Source organism: Cupressus sempervirens, chromosome 11, assembly GCF_028749045.1.
Source record: "Cupressus sempervirens isolate cs-2001-9-10 chromosome 11, ASM2874904v1, whole genome shotgun sequence".
Classification (NCBI taxonomy): Eukaryota; Viridiplantae; Streptophyta; class Pinopsida; order Cupressales; family Cupressaceae; genus Cupressus; species Cupressus sempervirens.
In genome coordinates, this window is record NC_143128.1 from 327,568,762 (window position 1) to 327,592,396 (window position 23,635).

The 23,635-nt window shown below is 37.1% G+C and overlaps 1 pseudogene; it reads right to left on the minus strand.

Annotated features, from left to right (window-relative positions):
- LOC149529427 (methylesterase 1-like) overlaps positions 1 to 23,635 on the minus strand; it is an 85,390-nt pseudogene that overhangs the window by 42,664 nt on the left and 19,091 nt on the right.

Below are 23,635 nucleotides of genomic sequence, written 5' to 3' on the forward strand. Positions count from 1 at the left end.
GAGGAGAGAGGTGGAGATTGATCAATTGATGAGGCTATTTAGCTCACAATCTCACCAGTAGAAGCTATCTCCACAGTTGATGTACCTATTTTAGGTGGAGAGTGAGGAAGAGATGCAATGACTTTGGCTACAATTATTAGTGGATCTTCTTCCTCCTTAGCTTTTTCTACTTCTTTCTCCATTTCTCTTTCAGCTTCTTCCTCCTTAGCTTGTTCTACTTGTTCCTTCATTTCTCTTTCAGCTTCTTCCTCAACTTCTAACATTAATGATTGCAGGTCTTCTGGAATGTCTTCAATGTCATCACCATCATCATCATCATTACTATCATCACTGTTGTCATTGTCCATGATTTCAATAGTATCATCACTGGGTTTGTGTAGATGATAGATATTTTTCCACATGTTTGTTGCATCATTTACAACATTCTCAATGTCTTTGAAAAGTATCAAACAAGTGTGGAATCTAATTATCATGTTACCTTTGTGGTCTTTTAGTGATTTCTTTACTTCAGCATTAGTGAGACTCGACAGGAGATTCCTCAGGGTCTGCTCATAAATGTCTTTGATAGTCTTGGTTGCAACTTCCCATCTTGGTTGCAACCTTTCCAATAGCTCTTTGGAGATCTGAGAGGCTATCTGGTCTGGGGAGTGTTTCCATTTACCCATTTTGTTCAGTACTAGTTCCTCAATCTACATTTTCTCCTGTTCTATTCTGGTTTTAAACGTTAATGCTTTAAAGTTTGTGAAGCTAGCTCCTGCATCTAATTGCTTCAGTCTTGCCTCAAAGGTGAGTGGAGGCTTAACAAGTATAGGTTCCTTCTTTCCCTATCTTGTTCTCCTGGAGAATACTGCAGTGGTTTTCTTTGTAGGTTTGGTGATAGTTACCTTACCTTTCTTTCATTGAGGCTCTTCAGACTCAGTTTCCTCCTCTTCTTCATCTTCTGCTCTCCCTTCTATTATCATGAGATTGCCAACATCTATTTTCAGTTTGGCTATGTTCCTTTTTCCTTTGCTAATGGCCTAAGGGATCTTTATTTGAAGCTCAATTATGGCCTTAGCTTCATCATATGTTCCAAAAATTGGTTGCCTTGGGTCTACAGGTTCATTCACCAGTGCTTCTATGATGTCCTTGGTTTCATCAATATTTACCTCATAGGGAAGAGGTTTCACCCATGCTACCTAAGGCCTGACTACCTGTATATATACCTTGTCATAGTCTACCATGAAACATATATCTTCCTTGTACTCTTCAACAAGTCTTGAAGGAATTCAGAACCTATTGTTCATTATTTCCTTAAATTCTTCAAAATAACTATCCAAAACACTGTTAAAATTTTCACCTAATTTGGCGATGAATTCATTAATTTGATAAAGAATTGGGATATACTTTTGCCATACTATTGATCCTTTAGATGGAAAGGACTTTAGAACATAGAAAAATGAACAAATCAAAAGTGAACCAAATTTACAGGAGTTGTTCTTGGAAGTCCTTATGCTTTCCATATTTTTATTGAATTGGGACAAAAGCAATTCCAATAAATCAAACTCTACATTTTTCTTTACTATTTTGTATGCCAAACCCACAGCTTCATAGGATACACTGTTTGGACAGCTTGAACTATAGATTTTATGAGCAATGACATGAATGCCAAATCTTAATTCAATGTCAGTTACTGTACTGAGGTTAAGTCCTCTGCCATCCCATTCCTCTTGGGTTAGTCTTTGCAATTCTTCCCAACCTAGGGTTTTTGTAGTCTTGGCTTTGTTCAACATGGGGAGTCCAGTAATTTTGCTAATCATTCTCTTAGTGATAAGTATTGGTTGCTCTAACCACAATTGGCCATTGTGAACCTGACTGAGTACATACCTAACCCATTTTACTTGAAATTTCCTTGGCAAATGTGAAATATGGGTTAACCCTTTTGTTTCAAGATGTTTATATTCAGGTTTCAAGGTCATCATCTATCAAGAAGTATCCCATGTAGGATTTCCTAACATGATATCCTTCAATTCATAGTCCTGAATGCTGACAGCTTATTCATCTGTACCTTTCAGAGGGTGAGCAACCTATGCAAATAAGTTCTAGTTTCAAGTACTTGTAATGAATGAAAATGGTGTTGCATCCTGTAATGGAGAGTCAAGCTTGTTCAAAATCTCTGCAATGTCACAAATATCATCCTCTGAAGCAAGGAATTGATGCTTAGCACTCCTCATTATTTCCTTCCAGAACCATCTCAAGATATGTCTTTCTGTAACCTTGGCTCTAGATGATGAAGGGATGTGTTCAACTACCTCCTTCCCTTTTTCGCTCTTGCTCAAAGTCTCCTATTGTGAGGGTTCTTCTTCTGTAGTCTCAATTTTTGTAGATCCCATAGTTTGATCCTCAACTTCCTAGGGAGGCTATTGTATACATTCTACTACCTGTGCCTCTTTTGAGGGCTCATCAATAACCCTTGGTTCTGGTTCTCCTTGTAATGATAATTCCTTCTAAACATGTTCTTCTAAATTTAGGGGTGGAAGTGCCACTAAAACCTTATCTACCATCATAACTTGAGGTGAAGATGGGGGTGTTGGATGAGGACCTTATGAAGATGGGGGTGTTGGAATGGAGTGAATATCATCACCTAGCTCCCTTTTCTTATTCACCCATCATTGTACTTCATCTTCTGAAGAAGAGATTTCAACTATTTTAGCTTGGGTAGGTGGTGGGGTATTTGTGACATTCTTCTTTCTTTCCAATTATGTGGCTTTGCCAGTCGGGTTCTCCCTTGTAGAGGCACTTGCTCTTCCTCTCCATATGACTTTGTTTCATCCTCATCTGATTCTTCCTTGAGAATGGTTTTAGGAATAGATGGATTAGGAACTAATCTTTTACAAACTCTTTGCCTCTTGTTCATTTAACCTTAACCCTCCTTTGCTTCTGTGGAACCATAGGAGAAGCGGGCTCTTCATGCATCGGATGAATCGATGTCTCTGGAATCTCTCCCTCTTCTTGTTGGCTTGACAAAATAGGAGGCAATGGAAAATCAACTTCAATATGATAAATTCTAGGGTATCGAGGGTCCTGGGGAGTAGATTCCTGTTGCTATGAAGGGGCCTATTCTTCAACATGCTCTATCTGGATCCTCTGAGGAGAGGCTCTTTTCCTCTTTTCTTTCTTCTTCTCTAAAGGATGGTAGTATCCCACTAGATGATCAAGCTGGTAGACTGTTTCTGGCCTGATAAGAGACTAGAGCGCAAAGACAAGAAGTGTGACTTTCCTCCCCTTTACCCTTTCTAGGTGAGCATGTGCATGGAATATCACTATGTCCAAAATTGGATCAAGTGGAAAGGGTTTCTTGATCCAACTCTTTGTCATTCTGATGACATGTCTTGCTCAATGATTAATATCATCTCCTTCCTCTCTATCAATATCTACATTTAGGATGGGCCTTTTTTCAACTTTATCTATATTGAATAAGGGATCCAGTAGCTCTTGCGAATCTTGTAACCTTATCTCATCTGGGATGGTCAAATGGAAAGCCTTCTCCACTAAATACAAAGTCATTCTACAATAGTCCTTGATATGAACATCATAGTCATTTGTGGCATTCATCCAATGATCTTTAATGGCATCTTCATGGTAGAACTCTTTTCCTACCAGATTTTCCACTTTACCAACATTGTCAAAGAATGGTCAGGGAGAGTTATATTCTTTGAGAAGATAATTTTCCCATTCCCATTCAAAAGTCAGGATATCCTACTTTCTCTTTACCTAGTATGCGCCTATTGCAAAAGGCCAATTCCAATAAGGCCTTCGTTGTTTCTTAATCCTTTCATAAGCTGACTCAATCTGCCGAGAAATTTCCATTAGAATTAACTTGTCACTTGGGTATCTTGGGAGCTTCTTTGGATGGATAGATGTACTACCAACCTGAATGTATGTGAATGTCTGGAACTAGATGAAATATGCACCAAGAGCTATGATCTGTGCCTTGGCCTCATCAAAGAATCTCTTCCCATAATCCCCTTTGATGAATCAAATCATGGCGAAGATGAAGGCATCATTCACAATCCTGTACTCTTTTCTTTGTAGTGAGAGCTTCTTCTTAACTAGCTGAGGAAAAACTATATATGGCCATGCGTTAGGATCCTTCATACTACCCTTCTTGTACAACCTGGGATAGTTGGTGGCTCTCACTGCAATTAGATATACCACATAAGAATTCATATAGAACTTCTGTTTGTCCTTTACTATCCGCAACTAGTCACACAAGTTCTCACTAAGTGTGGTGGCCCAATCTAGTGGCACCTTTGTGTGTCTAATTGTCTCAATGAAGTTAACCATGAATGGAGTGAGATGACCTGCTGCAGGTAATCCCATAACTCTTCTCAGGAGAATGATTGAATACCTAATGTCATCCTTCATGTATCCTCGAGTCATATCTACTTTACTAATTGTCTTTCCCCGAGATGGCTTCTCAATGAAGTATGAAAAATATATGATGTCGATGGCCTCCCTGTGATGATCCTTATGCCACCTCTTAGCTGCTTCATATGAAAGCCTAATAAATTGATCAGCTCTAGCTAGGTGAAAAACCCTCTCGATATTATCAGGTCATAGATCTAAGACCACTTCCCCAATGACGGTCTTTACCACCCTTTCCTTAGGAACAAAATGTCGAGATAAGGTCATAATCAATTCAACTAACTGAACGGTCCTAGGATGTGATGCTGCATTTACCAATCTAGATCGAATTAAGGCGGATCTCAAAGAAGATTTTTAAGTTGGGTTGTTACAAACCCTCAAAAACTCTCCCAAGTCTGTGTGTCCAAGTTTTGTGTCTTTGATCTCAGAGTGTTCATTGTGCAACCTTGACTTCGAGGTTACACCTTGAAACTTGTACACAACTAGTTTTGCTATTGATCTGGATGTGGACGCCATTTGATTATAGTACCTACACGTCAAAAAGAGAGAAAGAATGATTAATTATTGGATATATATAAAACATTAAAAAAAATGATCTCCTAGAACTTATTTAATTTGTTGTATTTTTATTTATTTATATATATATATACATATTTTTTTTTTTTGGATTTTTGACTTTATAAAAAAAACTAAATTTAAAAAAAAAAAAAAACAAACATAAAAATGGGGGTTAAAGTACGACGATGAAAACCCAAAGGGCATGGTAGCGTGGTGGCCATGTGTGCATCCTAGAGGGGCACAACGGCAGTGCTGCACCGCATGCACCTAGAAGGGCACGACAACAGCACGACACATGCGCCCAAAAGGGCATGGCGATGGCACCATATTGCATGTGCCAAAAGGGCATGGTGGCAATGCCATGTCGCATGCCCAAAAGGGAGCGGTGACTGCGCCCTACTGCGCACCCCAAAAGGGCATGGTAGCAGCAGCCATGCTGAGCCGCTGTAGTGTGCGTGCTATGGCTACATGGGGGTGGAGGGGGAAAGGCTTTCATACCTTTCCCTCCTCAGCTCTACTTCTTCAATATAATGAGGTGGAAAAAAAGGGGGAAGGGGGTTTTGTAACCTTCCTTCCTCTTTTGTCTTTACAAAGCACACATGCCTCAATATGTGTGCATGTGCAAGATTTTTTTTTTTAAATAAATTTTTTAAATTTTAATTTTTTATTCTATTTTTGACTTTAAAATTTCAACTTATTTAATCGAGTTTTTCTTCTCCCGACTTCTGAACTATGAGTATGGGAGTCAAAAAAAGGTAGGGGGTCCCCATTCCTAGTAAGGAATGAGGCATGTGTTGTGGAGACCACAAGAAATAGCCTCAAAAAAAGGAAGAAATGAACAAGGCATTTCTTCATCAGCAAACATTCTTCTACTGTGTGTCAAATACCCACCAAACTTCAAACACCTTGAGCATATCTCAGATGACCTTGCAATCCAAATTTTTGAAGTCAAAACCTTCAAACTCAGTGTGTACATTGTGTATTCATTCTCTTTGATGTGTCAAGATGTCATCAATCAAAGTCCTCTGTCAACTCAAAACAATCTTCCACCCCTCCCAGCTCATTCATTGAAAATTTTCACGAAGGCTCTTTGTTAATCAATTGCTTGACTAGATAAGAGAATCAGTTCGAGGGCTCTTGGTGTGATGTCATGTTCTTTTAATTTTAGGCCTTTTACATAATTCCCCCATATCATTTAAAATGTTTCTTTTGATGAAACAATACTTTTGACTGCAAGACGCTTTGTTTTATAACGTATCTCTAGCCATTTTAGATTAGTAGAATCCTTCAGACTTAACACTGTCTCTATCCTTTCTTTTCTTTTTTTTTTAATTTTAAATTTTTGTATCTTGACTATGCTTAGATTGTGTACTTAGAACATCGATGTCATTTCTTGGATTTGATCTCATGAACATCCCTTGCATTCCTCTTTTTAGAACTTTGTTTTTAGGAAACTCTTACACCGAACAATGATCTTAGCAACCTTTCAAGGAGACTCCTCCTATTTGAACTAGTCAGAATTTGGATCATTTCTCATCATCTTTGACTTGAAATTGAACAACACCTAACACAATCAAATATTTAATTTTCAAAGTGTTGAGAACTTGTTGGTCTAGGCTTCTGATTTCTAGACTAAAAGTCCCTTAATTCCACAAGAGATGTCTATTGTTTGGTTGGTATAAAACACCCAATCGCCCAAATGTTTTGATGAAGAAGTACCTCCTCCTAAAATTGGGACCAAAGAGTGGTTAGTAAAATATTGAGAAAAAAAATCCCAAGTACACCTTACCCCCTAGGACTGACCTAACTTTGAAAGAAAACACACGACTAAAAGAAAATACACAACTTGGAAAAAAGAAACACACTTGCAAAAGTAAACACTCTTGCAGAAATGAAAATTTAATCTACATGCGGAAATTAAACCTAACTAATTCTTTTTTTGTTTTTTTTTGTTTTTTTTTGTTTTTTTTTTATTTTAGGCTTCAAAATAATGTTTCAAAAATTGCCCATTTACAAGAAAAGGTAGAAACTCCCCTATAAGGAACTTAGCCTAAATGTGTTTTCTATGAGAATTTTCACAATTTGATATGGGCCTATCCACAAGCATTGAAACTTGGTATGGCTTCCTAGCTTTTCTTTCACCTTATCGCAAAGTAGGACTAGGTTTGAAATCTTGAAGGATTTTATCGTGGCCCTCTTGTCGAACCATCTCTTAACAATGGCTTGATGTTTAGCCATGTGTTCTAATGCAGTTGTTCATTTCTCATCCATTTCCAAAAGATTTGTCAATCAGATTTGTACTCTGTTAGTGTCATCAGGATACCCACTCATGAATTTTAAAATAGGAATCTTGAGATTGAGCGAGAATGCCAGTTCTTGCCCATAAATAAGTAGATAGGGAGAAGTACCCAAGGCCTTTTTCACTCTGATCCAATCTATCCATAAGGCATATTTCAATTGTGTATGCCAATCCCTAGGGTTCTCCTTTAGCAGTCATTTTATCACAGTGATTAAATTCTTTTTTATAGACTCTGCTACCCCATTTCCTTGTGGGTAGTAATTTGAGGAGAATCTGATGATGACTTTTTTTTCAAATGCCCATTCTGTCAAGAATGTAGATGCAAATGAAGATCCATTATCGCATACAAGAGTGAACGGCATTTGAAATCTAGTAACAATATGTTCTTCCAACAAGTCTATCACCACCTTAGCAGTGCAATTTTTGAAAGTCTCTGCCTCTGTCCATCATGTGCAGTAATCCGTAGCTATAAGGATGAATGCAAGTCTAGTTGATGATGGTGGGTTTACTGGACCAATGAAATCTAGTCCCCATTTTGCGAAAGGGCACACCTCGTATACTAGTTGTAGTGGCATTGTTGGGTGCCTCTCTTTATTAGCACTAGTTTGGCATGTATGATAGGAATGTACATGTTCAAAAGTATCCTTGAATATTGAGGGCCAAAAATAACCCGATCTTAAAATCATGTGAGCTATTGCTTCTACTGAACCATGTCCTGTACCATACTTATCATGAAAATGTTCCAGGACATCCCTAGCTTCTTCACATCCTAAGCATTTCAAATAAATCCCTTCATAGTTCCTTTTATACAACTTGTTACCAAGTAACTTGTAAGACTCACATTTCATCTTAAGTCCCCTACATTGTGAACTGTTCATCTGTTCAGAGCATTGATCTTGTAGGAGATAATAGAAAATATCTTGGTACCACACATCTATCACCATACCTTGATTGATATCAACTTGTGATACAACCATCTTCTTTTGATCATCTTCATTGGTTTCATCATGAAATTTGAATTCCTTTTGATTTCCTTCTTGGTTGTCAGCAATTATTTTGGATAATCCTTGGCCTCTGACTAATCGCATAGGTTGAATCTCTAGATCAAATTATTGAAGTATTGCCATCCACTTTCCTCTTCTTTTACCAAGTTCATTCTGCATCAAAAGCATCTTTACTGCTAGGTTAGGTACAATTGCATACACCTTATTTCTAAGTATGTAGTGATGAAACTTCTTTACTGCCTTGACTAACATAAAGGACTGTTTATTGAGATTTGAATATTTCAACTCAGTGTTGTTTAGAGGACAACTCATGAAAGCAATGGGTTGCTCATCCTCCTCCTCTCTTTTTTGCATCAAGATCACTGTGCAAGAATGTTTGGAAGCAAAGGAATAGATCTTGAATGGTAACTCATAATCTAGACTTACCAAAACTGTGGCTGTGGAAATGGTAACCTTAATATCTTGGAAGGATTTCTTTATCTCTAGTACCCATTTTGTTTTAGCCCCCTTTTTGGGTAAATCATTGAGGGGGCAAACTATCTTTGCGAAACCACTTATGAATTTGCATACAGAGTTTATCTTTCCAAAGAAAGATTTCAATTCCTTCTGACTGTGAGGAGGCGCTAACTTCAAAATAGACTCAACTCTATTCGGATCAACGGAAATTCCAACTTCAGAAATGACATGTCCCAAGACCTTCCCTTTAGTAACACTGAATGAACATTTCTTGGGATTGAGCAATATGTTGTACCTATGACATCTATTGAATACCTGCCTCAGATCAGCAATATGAGTACTTTGATCTTTTGAAAAGACAGTCAAGTCATCCATGTAGATGATGATACACCTATTTATCAATCCTTTGAAAGCTTCATCCATTTCTTGTTGAAATGTAACTCCCACATTAATCCACTCGAAAGGCATCCTTCTGTAGGCAAATGTTCCCCACTTGGTTGTGAAAGTAGTCTTTAGCCTATCTTCTTCATCAACCATCACCTAGTTATATCCTAAGTAACCATCCAAGAATGACATCATCTTTGAACCATTAATGATTTGCAACACCTCATCTAATGAGGGTAGAGGGTAGTTATCCTTCTGAGATGTTAAATTCAAGTTATGAAAGTCAACACAAAGGTGAATCTCTCTAGTCTTTTTCCATACAGGGACCAAATTTGCTACCCAGGTGGAATGACAGATAGGAAATATGATCTTAGCATCTAGTAGTTTCTTAACTTCTTTCATAATCAATGGTTTGATTATTAGATTTACCGGCCATTGTCTTTGACAGAAAGGTTTAGTATCTAGTTTCAACGGGATGTCATGTGTGATAATCTTAGGATCATAAATCTTTAACTCTTCATAGCTCCAAGCAATAACATCTTTATACTTGGTGAGCAATTTGAGCATGTCATCCCTTTCCTTTTGATTGCATGCTTTTCCTATTTGCACCATTTTTGGTTCTTCATCAGTACCTAAATTGTATGAGTCACATTCTTTGATTCCTTTCTCTTGAGCTTCCCTTCCATTGAGTGCTGATTCGTCATGATTGAAGATGTGTTCAAGTTGAACCATCCCTTTTGGAATACTATTGGTTTTCAAATTAAGGATTCCATCATCATCCTCAAGCTCATCATCTTCAAGGTTGTCTTCAAGTGTATCATCAATCTGTTGTCCTTGGAAATGGCAACTGCACATAATAAACTCGAGTATATGTTGATCATCTTGAAAAACCTAAAAGTTTATGATATTTTTGGGAATGGCAAGAATGGCAACTAGTTCAACAGAGAATCTTTTCAACTTTGTTCTTTCTACTAGTTGCAAAGTGCTAGCTGAAATAGCAAGGGCATCTACTACCACATTCTTTCTTCTTGGAATAGATTTGATGTTCAGAGCTTCAAAGTCATCCATTATATCCCATACCCTTTTCCTGTAAGCGATTAATATTTTTTCGTTGCATGAGTATATGGATTTTACTTGTCTTATCACTAGTTGAGAGTCCCCTTCGATTATAGGAGCAATAACTCCTTTTTCCAATGCAAAGAGAAGCCCTCAAATCAAAGCTTTGTATTTTGCACCATTATTAGTACATCTAAATTGCAATCGATATGTGTCATAGAAAGACCTACCTTTTGGGTTTATTAGTTCAATACCTACATTGGCTCCTAATTTGCATCTGGAACAATCAAAGTGGAGTGTCCAAACTGCATTTTCCTTGGGTTTTTTGACTTTATGCTTATTCATCCTTAACTTTTCTTTTACTTGAGCCTTGAAAAACTATTTCTTGGGAACCCATTGCAAATTTTCTCATGTAGGGCTTGATGAGTCTCCTTCATACCCCATGGATATAGGAAGAGTGTGTTTTTCTTGCTTCTCTTGAATTTCCCCTATTAGCTCACTGATTTTTTCAACTTTAGGTTCAGGATGAATGACTATTGAGGTCCATCCTTTACCTTTAACATATCGTCTTCTTCTCTGAACTTTAATCATCCTGGGAGGAGGAGAAGATAAGCCTCCACCATCTAAAGAGGTATCACTATATGATACATTTAGATTTTCACTTTCCTCTTCAGTTTGTTCAATAAGGTTGGATGAATTCACTGAATCTTGACTTTCAATAATTCCATCACTTGAGGTCTTTGTACTCTTGTTTACCATTATTTGTGTTAAAACCTTTACTACTACTTCTTGGCATACTGAACATTCAAACTTTGAATGACTAACTTTGTGCAATTGGAAAAATCCTAGAAGGAGGAGGATACTAGGGTCAGCTTCCTCTCCTAAACAATGTAGATTAGTCGCCATACTTTCTATGAATTGTGTCACGGTCTCACTTTTGGGTATTGACACCTTAGGTTCTTCATTTTGATCTTGAGATGTCTTGTTTGGAACCATATTCAATACCATCACTTTGTATGAACCCAAGTCAGATTCTAAGAATGCTACCTCATTCAGGGCATTGTAATCCATGATCATTTTTTTTAGTTTGGGCTCAACAACTATCTTGATTTGATTGTTCAAACCTTTCCATGGCAACCATAATTGAGTGAAATTTGTAGAGAACCATCCTATGAGACATTTTGTCCATTCTCTACTCAAGAGTAATCCATATGTTTTCAGGATGTCAACCACATGTATGTCAACAATATCCTAGATCTGAGGATCAACTGTTAGCTGTATCCACACATCTTTCAATAATCCAATGAATTTTACCTCTATTTTATCCAACTATATTACCACTCATTTAGAGGGTTGAGGATTAACTCCTAGCCTCTGAGCTATTGATAATGGCATTGCATTACACAAAGCTCCTGAATTAATAAGACAATTGTGAAGATTCTTTCCATATATCCTTATGCTCAACAAAAATGGGGGTACCTCAACTTTATCCTTGAACATAGTGGGCATTGCTTCTACAGAATTTACTTGTTATGAGATCATCTTTTGAGGGACATTATTCATATTATGGGAAACCTTTGTATTATCCAGTGTCTTCATGAGTGCTTCTCTTTGTTGTGGACAATTCTGCAACATGTCAAACATGGAAATATTGGCTTTCATTTTCTTCAGGTCTTCAACCGCATTATATTTTTCAGTAGACCAAGCAGGGTTCTTTAGTATTGTTGGTATGTTCACTTTGTTCTGATACTGTGGTCCTCCTTGGGCTGGCCTTAGTAGTGGTGGATTGTTGCTTGCTCTAGGATTAGGTAGGGTTAGTTGCAAACCAAGAGGAATTCCATCGATCAAGGGATCCTTTTTGTTTCTAAGATTATATGTGTTTTGATTATCATTTCGAAAGGAAAACATCTCATCATGTTGAAGATCAGGTTCTTGATTGAAAGGGAACGAGAATTCTTCATTTTCCTATTGTTCCACTTGTACATTTTGTGTAGAATTGTAAGATTCTAATAGCATTACATTGAATTGAATAGGAGGAGGATTATCATCAACTTGTGGGTTTTGATTCACATCCTGATTACCATTATAGTACACACCATCATTGCTAGGCATATTTGGCCATCATCATACTGATTAATATCAACATACTGAATGTTATTGTTATCAATAGGAATGCTTCCATTATTTGGTTGAGTGTTCCATTGTCAATTTTGTCTTTGGAAGCCATTGTTGTGATCAGGAGGATTGAAGTTTTTTCCTCCACCATTGTTTCCTGCATTGTTGTTACCATTATTGTTGAAGTTCGTGTTGTAATTTTGACCAAAATTATTGTTGTAGGGGCCAGCATTATTTCTTTGGAAGTTGTTATTTTGTCCTTGAGACAATCTAAGACTAGTCAATTCATTGTTCATTTGTGACATGGTCTTCTTCATTTGACCAACTTCTGAAAGGAGATTGTTATTTGCTTCCACAAGAACCATTTCCTTTTGTTCAAAGAAGGCTATTTTCAGGGGCTCATACCTTGGATATGTTATCGCTTGAGTTTTTGGAGTGGGTACTTGTTGTAATGGAACTGGGTTCATAGGTATGAACTGACTAGGTACAGTGGGTGCTCCCATGGGAATCATTGGCATTGTAGGGACTGTTTGCATAGGAAGCATCATTTCTCCTCCATTAGGATTAGCTTGCTTTGTGAACGTGATTGCTTCTACAAAGACTTTGTCCAATGTGTCAATATTTGTTTTAGGAAGTCTTCTCAAAAAAATTGTAGTAAGAGGATCCATGGCATTGAAATAAACTTGGATGGTAGCTTCAAGCATAATTATTTATGGTGTTTCCAACTTGCAGTAGGCCATATGAAAATGATGATTGAAGCATGAAACTATTTTAGCTGGGTCCCTTTTTATTGATATGAATTGTTGATGTATCACTGTTGGATTGATGAATGTTTTGAACTGTTCCAAAAATGATTTTTCAAAAGTGTCCTAGTCTCCAATACATCCTGGTGGTAGGTTCATGTACCAATTGAAGGCAATTTCCCCCAAAGAGTAGGGGAATAAAGGAAGAACCACATCTTCATTAGCAATTTGCTTCCAGTTGCAATTTTTCTTAAAAATCTTGACGTGATCTTTGGTGGTTCTTGTTTCTCTATAAATAAACCTTGGACAAAATTTCTCAGGATTCTTAGGGAGGTCATGGATGGAAACTCTCAAGCTAAGGGGTGAATCAACTACATTTGTGAAAAAGGCCATCGAAGGATTTTGCAGACCCAAAGGTGGCTGGAATGGTGATGGGAGTGTTGGAATATGTGGAGGTCCACCTGGTGGTTGAATGGGTGGTGGAGTAGAAGAAGATGATGAAATGTCAAATGGTAGTGGTTGAATTTGAGGTATTCCTCTATCACTACATGGCTTACAAAAATGAGTAAGCTCTAGAAATCCTTAGGCACTTGGTGAAGATATTAACACTTGCTAGAATGGGGATCTTGGATCAATATCTTCCAGCTTGTACCAATTCTGGAAAAAGTGTACCTTTGTAGAAGTACACTTCCTCACTTATTTTGAATTTTGTGCACCATAGAGTTCTGCAAACCTATGAATCTGTGGAGCTACAGAGCTGCGAAGCTGTGGATCTACGGAGCTGTGAACCTACGGGTCTATAGACCTACGGATCTATAGACCTGCGGACCTGCTAAGCTAAATTTTTGAAAATTTCAGAAGTGATTTCTAAACTTTTTACGTAGTGTAGACTATTGCAAGGGTGCAAAATTTTTGAAACTTTATCAAAATTTTCTTGTTTCCAATAATAGGTTCTTTGTATTGGCCCTCCTTCTAGTGCAACTTTTTTTGGGTGTTCATTTTGCAGGAGGTCAATGGTAGGAATCCATAGTGTAATTCCTCTATTGAAAAGAAAATCTTTTTAAGGATCCACTCCAAGGTTCAGTATTTGTCTTGTGACATACCAAAATTTTCTCAATAGAAGATAAATGTGAGTGTTCACAAGGAGGCCTTTGCTGGTTCTAAAAACTCTTCTATCTTGGAATCGAAGTAAAATCTATTTGCTATCTCAAAATATCACACCCAAAAGAACAATATTTTTTGTATTTTCTATTTTTCAATGAATGCATCTCTAACAATGCAGCTACTATGAGGTCCTACTCTAACAAGGGGGTTAGAAAAGAAAATAACGAAACTAAAAGAAACTAACATGAAATCAAATAACTTGAAATTAAAATTCCTAAATGGACATAAGCTACAAAACACAACACGCTGCGCGTTAAACCTTTGAAGAAATTGGTAGGAAACTAATGAAAATAGGAGTAGTGCTTCCTAGAATCCATTAATGCAATCATCGGTGAGAATCTTTAAAAAATCTAATGATGTTTCACTTTTCATCAAATCACAAGGCCATGAAAAGTGTGCTCATGCAAGACAAAAAGCTATGTAGACACAATCGAATGATCTCTTCTCAAGCTCGTTATGTCAACAGAAATCATATATCTATAGAAAACACCAAAACTAAAAGATCACACAACTAGAAACAATGCAATAAACCTTTGGCTTAATCACAATCTCATGAATAAAATCCACAAAACAATGACACATTCAAGCAAGAATAACTACACTCCAAATGCTAGCACCAAAAGTATAACTTTATTGCATAATAACGGCGGTCCTTTTTACATTTTACAATGGGGTATTTATAAGAAATCATCTCCTCAATTTGTGTTGAGAGTGAGAGATATCTTGATGCAATACAATTCTTTTAAAACATTAAAACAAACTAAATATATACAAATTGATAATCTAACTGGTGCTTAGAGGGACTTCATCCATATTTTATTCATTAATTGGATGCATGAGCCCTTTACATGTCAAAAATAATGAAAGCATGAGAGAGAAAGTAGGAGGAAGCCATTAGTTGAAGTATAAGTGCATGGAGACACCAAAAATAGAAGCTGGCCCTTCACTTGATGTGTGTCAGAGTTAACCTTCCATCAAAATGCATTTCCAATGCATGGAAAGTGTTATTTTTGGAATTGGCAGTCAACTATCTACACACCTCTAAATTGTGGAGTTGTGGAGCTATGGACCTATGGACTTGCAAAGCTGTGGAGCCACGGACCTGCAGAGCTATGGAGCTGCGGACATGTAGACCTCGACTAGGTCAAAATTTCAAAATTTTACTAAGTGTCAAAATTGAAATTCTGGCATCTGAGTTTTGCTCATCTCTATCCTAAAGATATCCTTGGATGTTTTCCCTTGAATTTCTCTATAATCTCAATAATCTAAGCAGCATTAGGAAGATCCAAAGCCTCATACTTATCTTTGACCTTCTATCTTTAGTTTTCCACCTCAATTCGAGTTTTTGCAAAATCTTTGAGTTTGGTATCCAACTCTAACAATGCTTCTTCTATCTTGAAGGCTTGTTTGATGTCTTCATCACTAGATGCTTCCTCTAAAGTCTTTTTGAAGTTTTCCACAACTACCTCAACTGGTAAAAGCTTCTCTCATTCTTCATCTTCAAAAATATCCAAGCATGCATCACTGTACAACTTTTTTCCTTCCAAAATTTTCTCTTGGGCTTGGTCCTTGAGCCTATATATCTCATCATGCAATGTTTCCATCACTTTATTTCCCTCTGCAATCTTTTCGATCCAATCATCTATCATGTCTAGCTCTTCTCCAATATATACATCAATCAGAATGCAATACCTTTATCCTTTTATTGCTTGTAGAGTTTGGAAATCCTTGCTCCAAACCCATACCTCATCCATAATACTGAAGTCCTTCCTCAAAATTACCATGATCTTATCAACATTCTCTTGTGTAGCATGTAATAACTTCAGACTTCCTATAATTATAGTGACACCCCTATCCTCAAGGTTGTCTCACTAATCCTGACAAGCTCTCAAAAATGGACTAAGCCATACATTTTCCCCTTCTTTAAGAATTGTAGTCAAAGTCTCCTCAGGGTGTTCAGAATGTAGAGGACCAATAACTTTAGCTAAATATCCTTTCATGATCTCAACTTGCCTTTGAAGTGCTCTGATTTCAATCTCATCATGTTCCATATGGTTAAGAACCTCCTTGACTCCCATAGTCATCATCTATTGAGAAGTATCTTGTGTAGGCTTTCCTAACATGATATCCTTCACTTCATAGTCCTGAAGGTTGATAGCTTCTTCATCTATACCTTTCGGAGGGTGAGCCACCTATGCAAATAAGTCCTAGTTTTGAGTAGTAGTAATGAATGCAGATGGTGTTGCATCTTGTAATGGAGAGTTAGGCTTGTTCAAAATCTCTTCAATGCCACTAATATCATCCTCTAAAGCAAGGAATTGATGCTTAGCACTCATCATTATTTCCTTTCGAAACCATCTTGGGATATGTATTTCTATAACCTTTGCTCTAGATGATGAAGGGATGTGTTCAACTACCTCCTTCCCTTTGTCACTCTTGCTTGAAGTCTCCTATTGTGAGGGTTCTTCTTCTATAGTCTCAATTTATGTAGATCCCATAGTTTGATCCTCAACTTCCTAGGGAGGCTATTGTATACATTCTACTACCTGTGCCTCTTTTGAGGGCTCATCAATAACCCTTGGTTCTGGTTCTCCTTGTAATGATAATTCCTTCTAAACATGTTCTTTTAAATTTGGAGGTGGAAGTGCCATTCAAACCTTATCTACCATCATAACCTGAGGTGAAGATGGGGGTGTTGGATGAGGACCTTGTGTCTCAGGTAGCATCTACGTCCAATCTTGCTATTGAAATTCACCCGTAGGAGTATCTCTAATCTTATCTCCAACCAATTTTGTACCCACTAGCATGAAATCAAAATCTAGGATGGAGAGAATATCATCACCTAGATCTGTTTTCTCATTCACCCATCTTTGTACTTCATCTTTTGAAGAAGAGAGTTCTACTATTTTAGCTTGGGTGGGTGGTGGGGTATTTGTGACATTCTTCTTTCTTTCCAATTCTGTGGCTTTGGCAAATCATGTTCTCCCTTGTAGAGGCACTTTCTCTTCCTCCCCATCTCACTCTATTTCATCCTCATCTAATTCTTCCTTAGGAATGGTTTCAAGAATAGATGGATTAGGCACTAATCTTTTACGAACTCTTTGCCTTGTGTTCATTCTAATCTTAACACTCCTATGCTTCCATGGAAGCATAGGAGAAGCAAGCTCTTCATGCATCGGATGAATGGATGTCTCTAGAATTGCTCTCTCTTTTTTTTGGCTTGACAAAATAGGAGGAAATGGAAAATCAACTTGTATATGAGAAATTCCAGAGTCTCAAGGGTCCTAAGGAGTAGATTCATGTTGTTGTGAAGGGGCCTGTTCTTCAACATGCTTTGTCTGGATCCTCTAAGGAGAGGCTCTTTTCCTCTTTTCTTTCTTCTTCTCTAAAGGATGGTAGTATCCCACTAGATGATCAAGTTGGTAGACTATTTCTAGCCTGATAGGAGACTAGAGTGCAAAGATAGGAACTGTGACTTTCCTCCCCTTTACCCTTTCTAGGTGAGCATGTGCATGGAATATCACTATGTCTAAAATAGGATCAAGTGGAAAGGGTTTCTTGATCCAACTCTTTTTCATTCTAATGACATATCTTGCTCGATGATTAATATCATCTCCTCCCTCTCTATCAATTCTGCATTTAGGATGGGCCTTTCGCAAACTTTATCTATATTGAATAAGGGATCCAGTAGCTCCTGTGAATCCTGTAACCTTATCTCATATGGGATGGTCAAATGGAGAGCCTTCTTCACTAAATACAAAGTCATTCTATAATAGTCCCTGATACGAACATCATAGTCATTTGTGGCATTCATCCAATGATCTTCAATGGCGTCTTCATGGTAGAACTCTTTTCCTGCCAAATTTTCCACTTTACCAACAACGTTAAAGAATGGCTAGGGAGATTTATATTCTTTGAGAGAATAATTTTCCCATTCCCATTCAAAATTTAGGATATCCTGCTTTCTCTTTACTTGGTATGCTCCTATTACAAAAGGCCAATCCCAACAAGGCCTTCATTTTTTCTTGATCCTCTCATAAGCTAACTCAATCTGTTGAGAAATTTCCATTAGAACTAACTTGTCACTTGGGTATCTTGGGAGCTTCTTTGGATGGATAGATGCACTACCAACCCGAATCTATTTGAATGTCCAAAACTGGATGAAATATACACCAAGAGTTGTGATCTGTGCCTTGGCCTCATCAGACAATCTCTTCCCACAATCCCTTTTGATGAATCGAATGATGGAAAATATGAAGGCATCATTCACAATCTTGTACTCTTTGCTTTGCGGTGAGAGCTTCTTCTTAACTAGCTAAGGATAAACTATATACACCCATGCATTAGAATCCTACATATTGCCTTTCTTATACAACCCAGGATAGTCAGTGGCTCTCGCTGCAAGTAGATATACCACATAAGAAGTCATATAGAACTTCTTTTGGTCCTTTACTATCCGTAACTAGTCACACAAGTTCTCACTAAATGTGGTGGCCCAATCTAGTGGCATCTTTGCATGTCTAATGGTCTCAATGAAGTTAACCATGAATGGAGCAAGATGACCCACTACAGGCAATCCCATAACTTTTCTCAGGAGAATGATTGAATATCCAATGTCATCCTTTATGTATCATCGAGTCATATCTACTTTACTGATTGTCTTTCCCCAATATGGCTTCTCAATGAAGTATGAGGAATATATGATGTCGATGGCCTCCTAGTGATGATCCTTTTGCCATCTCTCGACTGCTTCATATGAAAGCTTGATAAACTGATCAGCTCTAGGTAGGTAAAAAACCCTCTCGATATTATTAGGTCATAGATCTAAGACCACTTCCCTAGTGATGCTCTTTACCACCCTTTCCTTAGGAGCAAAATGTTGAGATAAGGTCATAATCAATTCAACTGACTGAACAGTCCTAGGATGTGATGCTGCATTTACCAATCTAGACCAAATTAAGGAAAATCTCAAAGAAGATCGTTTAGTTGGGTTGTTACAAACCCTCAAAAACTCTCCCAGGTTCGTGTGTCCAAGTTCTATGTCTTTGATCTTAGAGTGTTCATCGTGCAACCGTGACTTTGGGGTTACACCTTGGAACTTGTACACAACTGGTTTTGCTATTGATCTAGATGTGGACGCCATTTGATTATATTACCTGCACGTCACAAAGAGAGAGAAAATGATTAATTATTGGATATATATAAAACATTAAAAAGAAATGATCTCCTAGAACTTATTTAATTTGTTGTGATTTTTTTATTTTAAATATATATATATATATATATTTGGATTTTTGACTTTATAAAAAAAACTAAATTTTTTTTTTAAAAAAAATGGGGGTTAAAGTGTAGTGGTGGTAGCCCAAAGGGCGTGGTGGTGTGGCGGTTGCACACGCATTCAAGAGGGGCATGGCGATAACCACGTGCACATATCCTAAATGGGCACGACAGTAGTGTAGCGCCAGACGCGTGCACCAAAAGTGCACAATAGTAGTGCCACGGGCATGCCCATGCACCAAAAGGGCATGGCCCAGAAGGGTGCCGTGGCAGCGTGCATGCTAGGGCTACATGGGGGTGGAGGGGGGAAGGTTTTCATACCTTTCCCTCCTCACCTCTACTTCTTCAAAACAATGAGGTGAAAAAAAAGGGGGAAGGAGGTTTCATAACCTCCCTTACTCTTTTGTCTTTGCAAAGCACGTGCACTTCGATATGTGCACGTGTGCCTCGATATGTGCGCATGCATGAGATTTTTTTTCTTTTTTTTAACTTTAAAATTCCAACTTATTTAATTGAGTTTTTCTTCTCCCGACTCCCGAAATATGAGTCTAGGAGTCAAAAAAAGGTAGGGGGTCCCCATTCCTAATAAGGAATGGGGCATGTGTTGTGGAGACCACAACAGACACCTTTTCACTATCTACCTCCTCTTCTGTGTAAACCATAAGGCTGCTTGTATGTTTAGCATATGAGGCTTCTTTCATCTTGGTTTTATCCTTTTTTCTAAACATACCATATCACTAGGTCTTAATGATCATTATTATACTTCAATCCCTTATGGACATACAAGGCTTCTTCTTCAGTTTTGAACTAAGTGTCTTTCACTTTTCTCATAGTGTCAAAAACCATGGCATTTTAAATATCCCATTTAGTTAATATCAAGACTCCTAAATCCTTTAACAACAATCTTCCCCCTTCAAGGGTTACATGTGCAAACTCCTCCATGAAATTAGGTTGAACTTCTTCTTTAATTTTAGAGTCCCTTTTGTGAGGTTGCTTTTCTTTAATCATTTTACACATGGCCTCAAATTTTTCAATATTTCTTCTCCACAAAAATTGAGCAAATGTTCTTGACTTGACAAAACTCTCATCATCAATAAATTTATTAGATGTCTAAGCTATTACAAGATCTATTTCTTTACCTCTATAATCTTTTGGAGTGAGAGCTAGTGTTGGCATAGGGGGTTCCTTAGGCACTCCTTCTTATAAATCTATTTTTGTAATTACAATGTCCCTCTCCCCTCCCATTTGTCTCAACTTCTCTCTCGAGGATACTTCATCATCTATCCGGAGTGGGTTTAGGTAGTGGAGTATTATTCAGTCTTAGAAGAAGATCCTTGCTCCAATTTCTATTTCTTAGGTGCAGGTGCAATAGGTGGGCTCTCAGAGCATGGTCTTTTGTATTATGGAATAAGATATATGCTCTTGGCCACTATATACCTAACTTTATTTTGCAATGTATATTGCCCTAGGTTAAAAATCATCTTAGGTGTCAATATCTTCTCGACCTCAATGGCCTTATTAGGGTATGCTTGGGTCATAATTTCCTTCTCATTCAAAGTTTGCATAAACCCAACAAAGTTATCCATCAACATATTTATTTTCACACCCCAATATTTTCTATTAGCAAGGGGATCATAGTCTATCTCAAAAGTATTTATAAAATCTAGAGCCTTGCTATGTACCTTCTATTTCTCTTTCCTAACTTCCCGCTCTTGTAATGAGAACTTGTTCCTAACTATATCTTAAGGAAAGTACACCATGTGTTTATCAGCTTTGGCTTTAGTTCTTTCTCTAAATAATTCATAAAATCCCTCCAAGTCTATAAATTGAGCATTGTATTGAGCCATTTTATATTTATCTAATAACTTCCCCAAGTGCCTCCATCCCTTTTTAACAAAAATAAAAATTGTGCACAATAGTAACCTAAGGAAATAAAGTACCTTTGGATTTTCCCAATAATTCTCTTTCTTCCACTGATCCTATCTACCACAAGAGCTCATCAATTCCTACTTTCAAAGGAACTTGATAGGGTAGCACATGTGGTTTTCCAAGAAAACCATAAAATCTTAATATAGTAGACATTACATATGAGATGATGTCTCCCCAATTGTGACTTACCATCAACCCTTTGGCATGATCTTTTGGTTTGATAATTTATAGTAGAGATTGAGGTATCCTAGGGCTATCCCCCAGTAACTCCATTCTAAGCTAAGAAGAAAAGTGCCTATTAAATCTGACAAAACTTGCATCAATCACCTCCCATGCCATATGTGAACTCCATAATTGGACAAGGAGCTTTTCTCCATCTCCTTCCAATTCCAAATTCATTTGTTTAGAGAAAAAGGTAACTCCCTTATACAAACATATGTATATTAACATAGAGTACCAGTAGAAAGGATTATCATTTTTAGGCTTTGCAATAACCATTAACCCAGTATGAATCTCTTCTGCCAAGATATTAGAAAAATAAAAAATAGAACTCATACCATACTGAAGGGTTTGAGAAATTATGAACATAATAGAACCATGGATGTTTTCTTTCCCATTCATGCCAAATATCTTGCACAAAGAGAAATATAGTGCTTGTGCTCTGGGTTTAAATACTTTCTCAACAATGGCTCTAGAGTATTTGGAGTAACCAAGGGTAATTGTCCTATCTTGAAAAAATGCTACTATAGTGGTCCTCCCCATAAATATACTCTCTATGTATCATACCTATCTTTGAGGTCTTCCATATCTATCTTCTCATAAACTACATGGTTAGGGTTTAATGTGAAAACCTCTCTGATCAATTTTGGTGAAATCTTAAAAATATTATCACTAGCATGATTCTTCAATATCCTAGTTATTGGATCATATTTCTTTGACATTATTGCAAGAAAATCTTCATCAAAGAAAATTCCTAGGATAATTAACTTTCAAATGTCAAATTCCCATACATTATTCAAAGGAGTGTAAATTTTTCTTTCTACAAACCATTTACAGAAAAGCTCTAAACCCTTGACAGATACTTTAGCGTCTCTCAACCAATTTTCTTTTTCATAAATACCCTCACTAACTAGTAACATAGGGTTCTTTGGTATGAATTCTTTTCCCCTAAAAAACTCATTCATGAATTGTGGCATTTTCTCTAAGAAATCATCATGCATAGCCTTTTTTAAGTATTCTATTTTTGCTAACAAATCCCTTCATGGAAGGATGTTTAATAATTATCTTACTAAGAAAATTCTTTCTAAACTTTCCAGAAATCTAGATACTTACCCAACTTTCATGTTTATCTCTTCTGAAAATCATTAGTAGCAAATTGAAACCCTTATAAAATTATGCCCTTAACTTTGAAAATCTTTTCTTTGTGAGAATTTTGTAACTTTAGTGTTCAATAATGGAAAATCAAAATCCTTATTTCAAAATTAACCTTAGACAAAATAGCATTGATCATAATTATTGCCCCAATAGTCATATTTCATGTTGCATCATGGAATTTAAATTTCAACCATCAATCTTCACAAATCAAATGCCTTAGCTTTAAAACCAAATGAATACATTACTCTTTTTGTGAAACTAGCCACGCATCAACAAGGTGCTTCCTCACACTCGCTAAAGTTTGAGCAATTTCAAATTGTAGGAAAGCATTGATCTTCGATCTTTGTGAGATTGACAATCATTAAAAAACCTTTGGAATTACTATGTTTCCCTTTAATATTTTGGGGCCACCTATAGAGTCACCCTTAAACTCATTAAACACTTAGACTTCTCAGCAAATAAGCATAATACATTTGGCATGTGCTCCAACTCAACATTACTAGACATCTTTTTAAACAATAGACCCTACCTAGTTTTTTTAACCTGGTAGCCCATAATAAAAATAACTTCATCAAATAAATGTATCATTTAGGCACTTTCCCACATTCCATAAAGTTTTCACATCTTCAAATTGTAGGAAAGCACTAATCATCAATCCTCAAATGATCTACGGTGCAACATTGCACTATTAAAAATAGTCTTAGTCACCCAATTCATTCAATGAAATGGCTCAAGCTTTTTCCGATAGGTCCAACTTTTGTGTCTCATTAAGGAACTAACATTATTAGGGGCTATGTGTCATCAAGGCACTTCCCTACATTTGCTAAAACTTAAACACTTTCATATTGGGGGGAAGTGCTAATCATTCA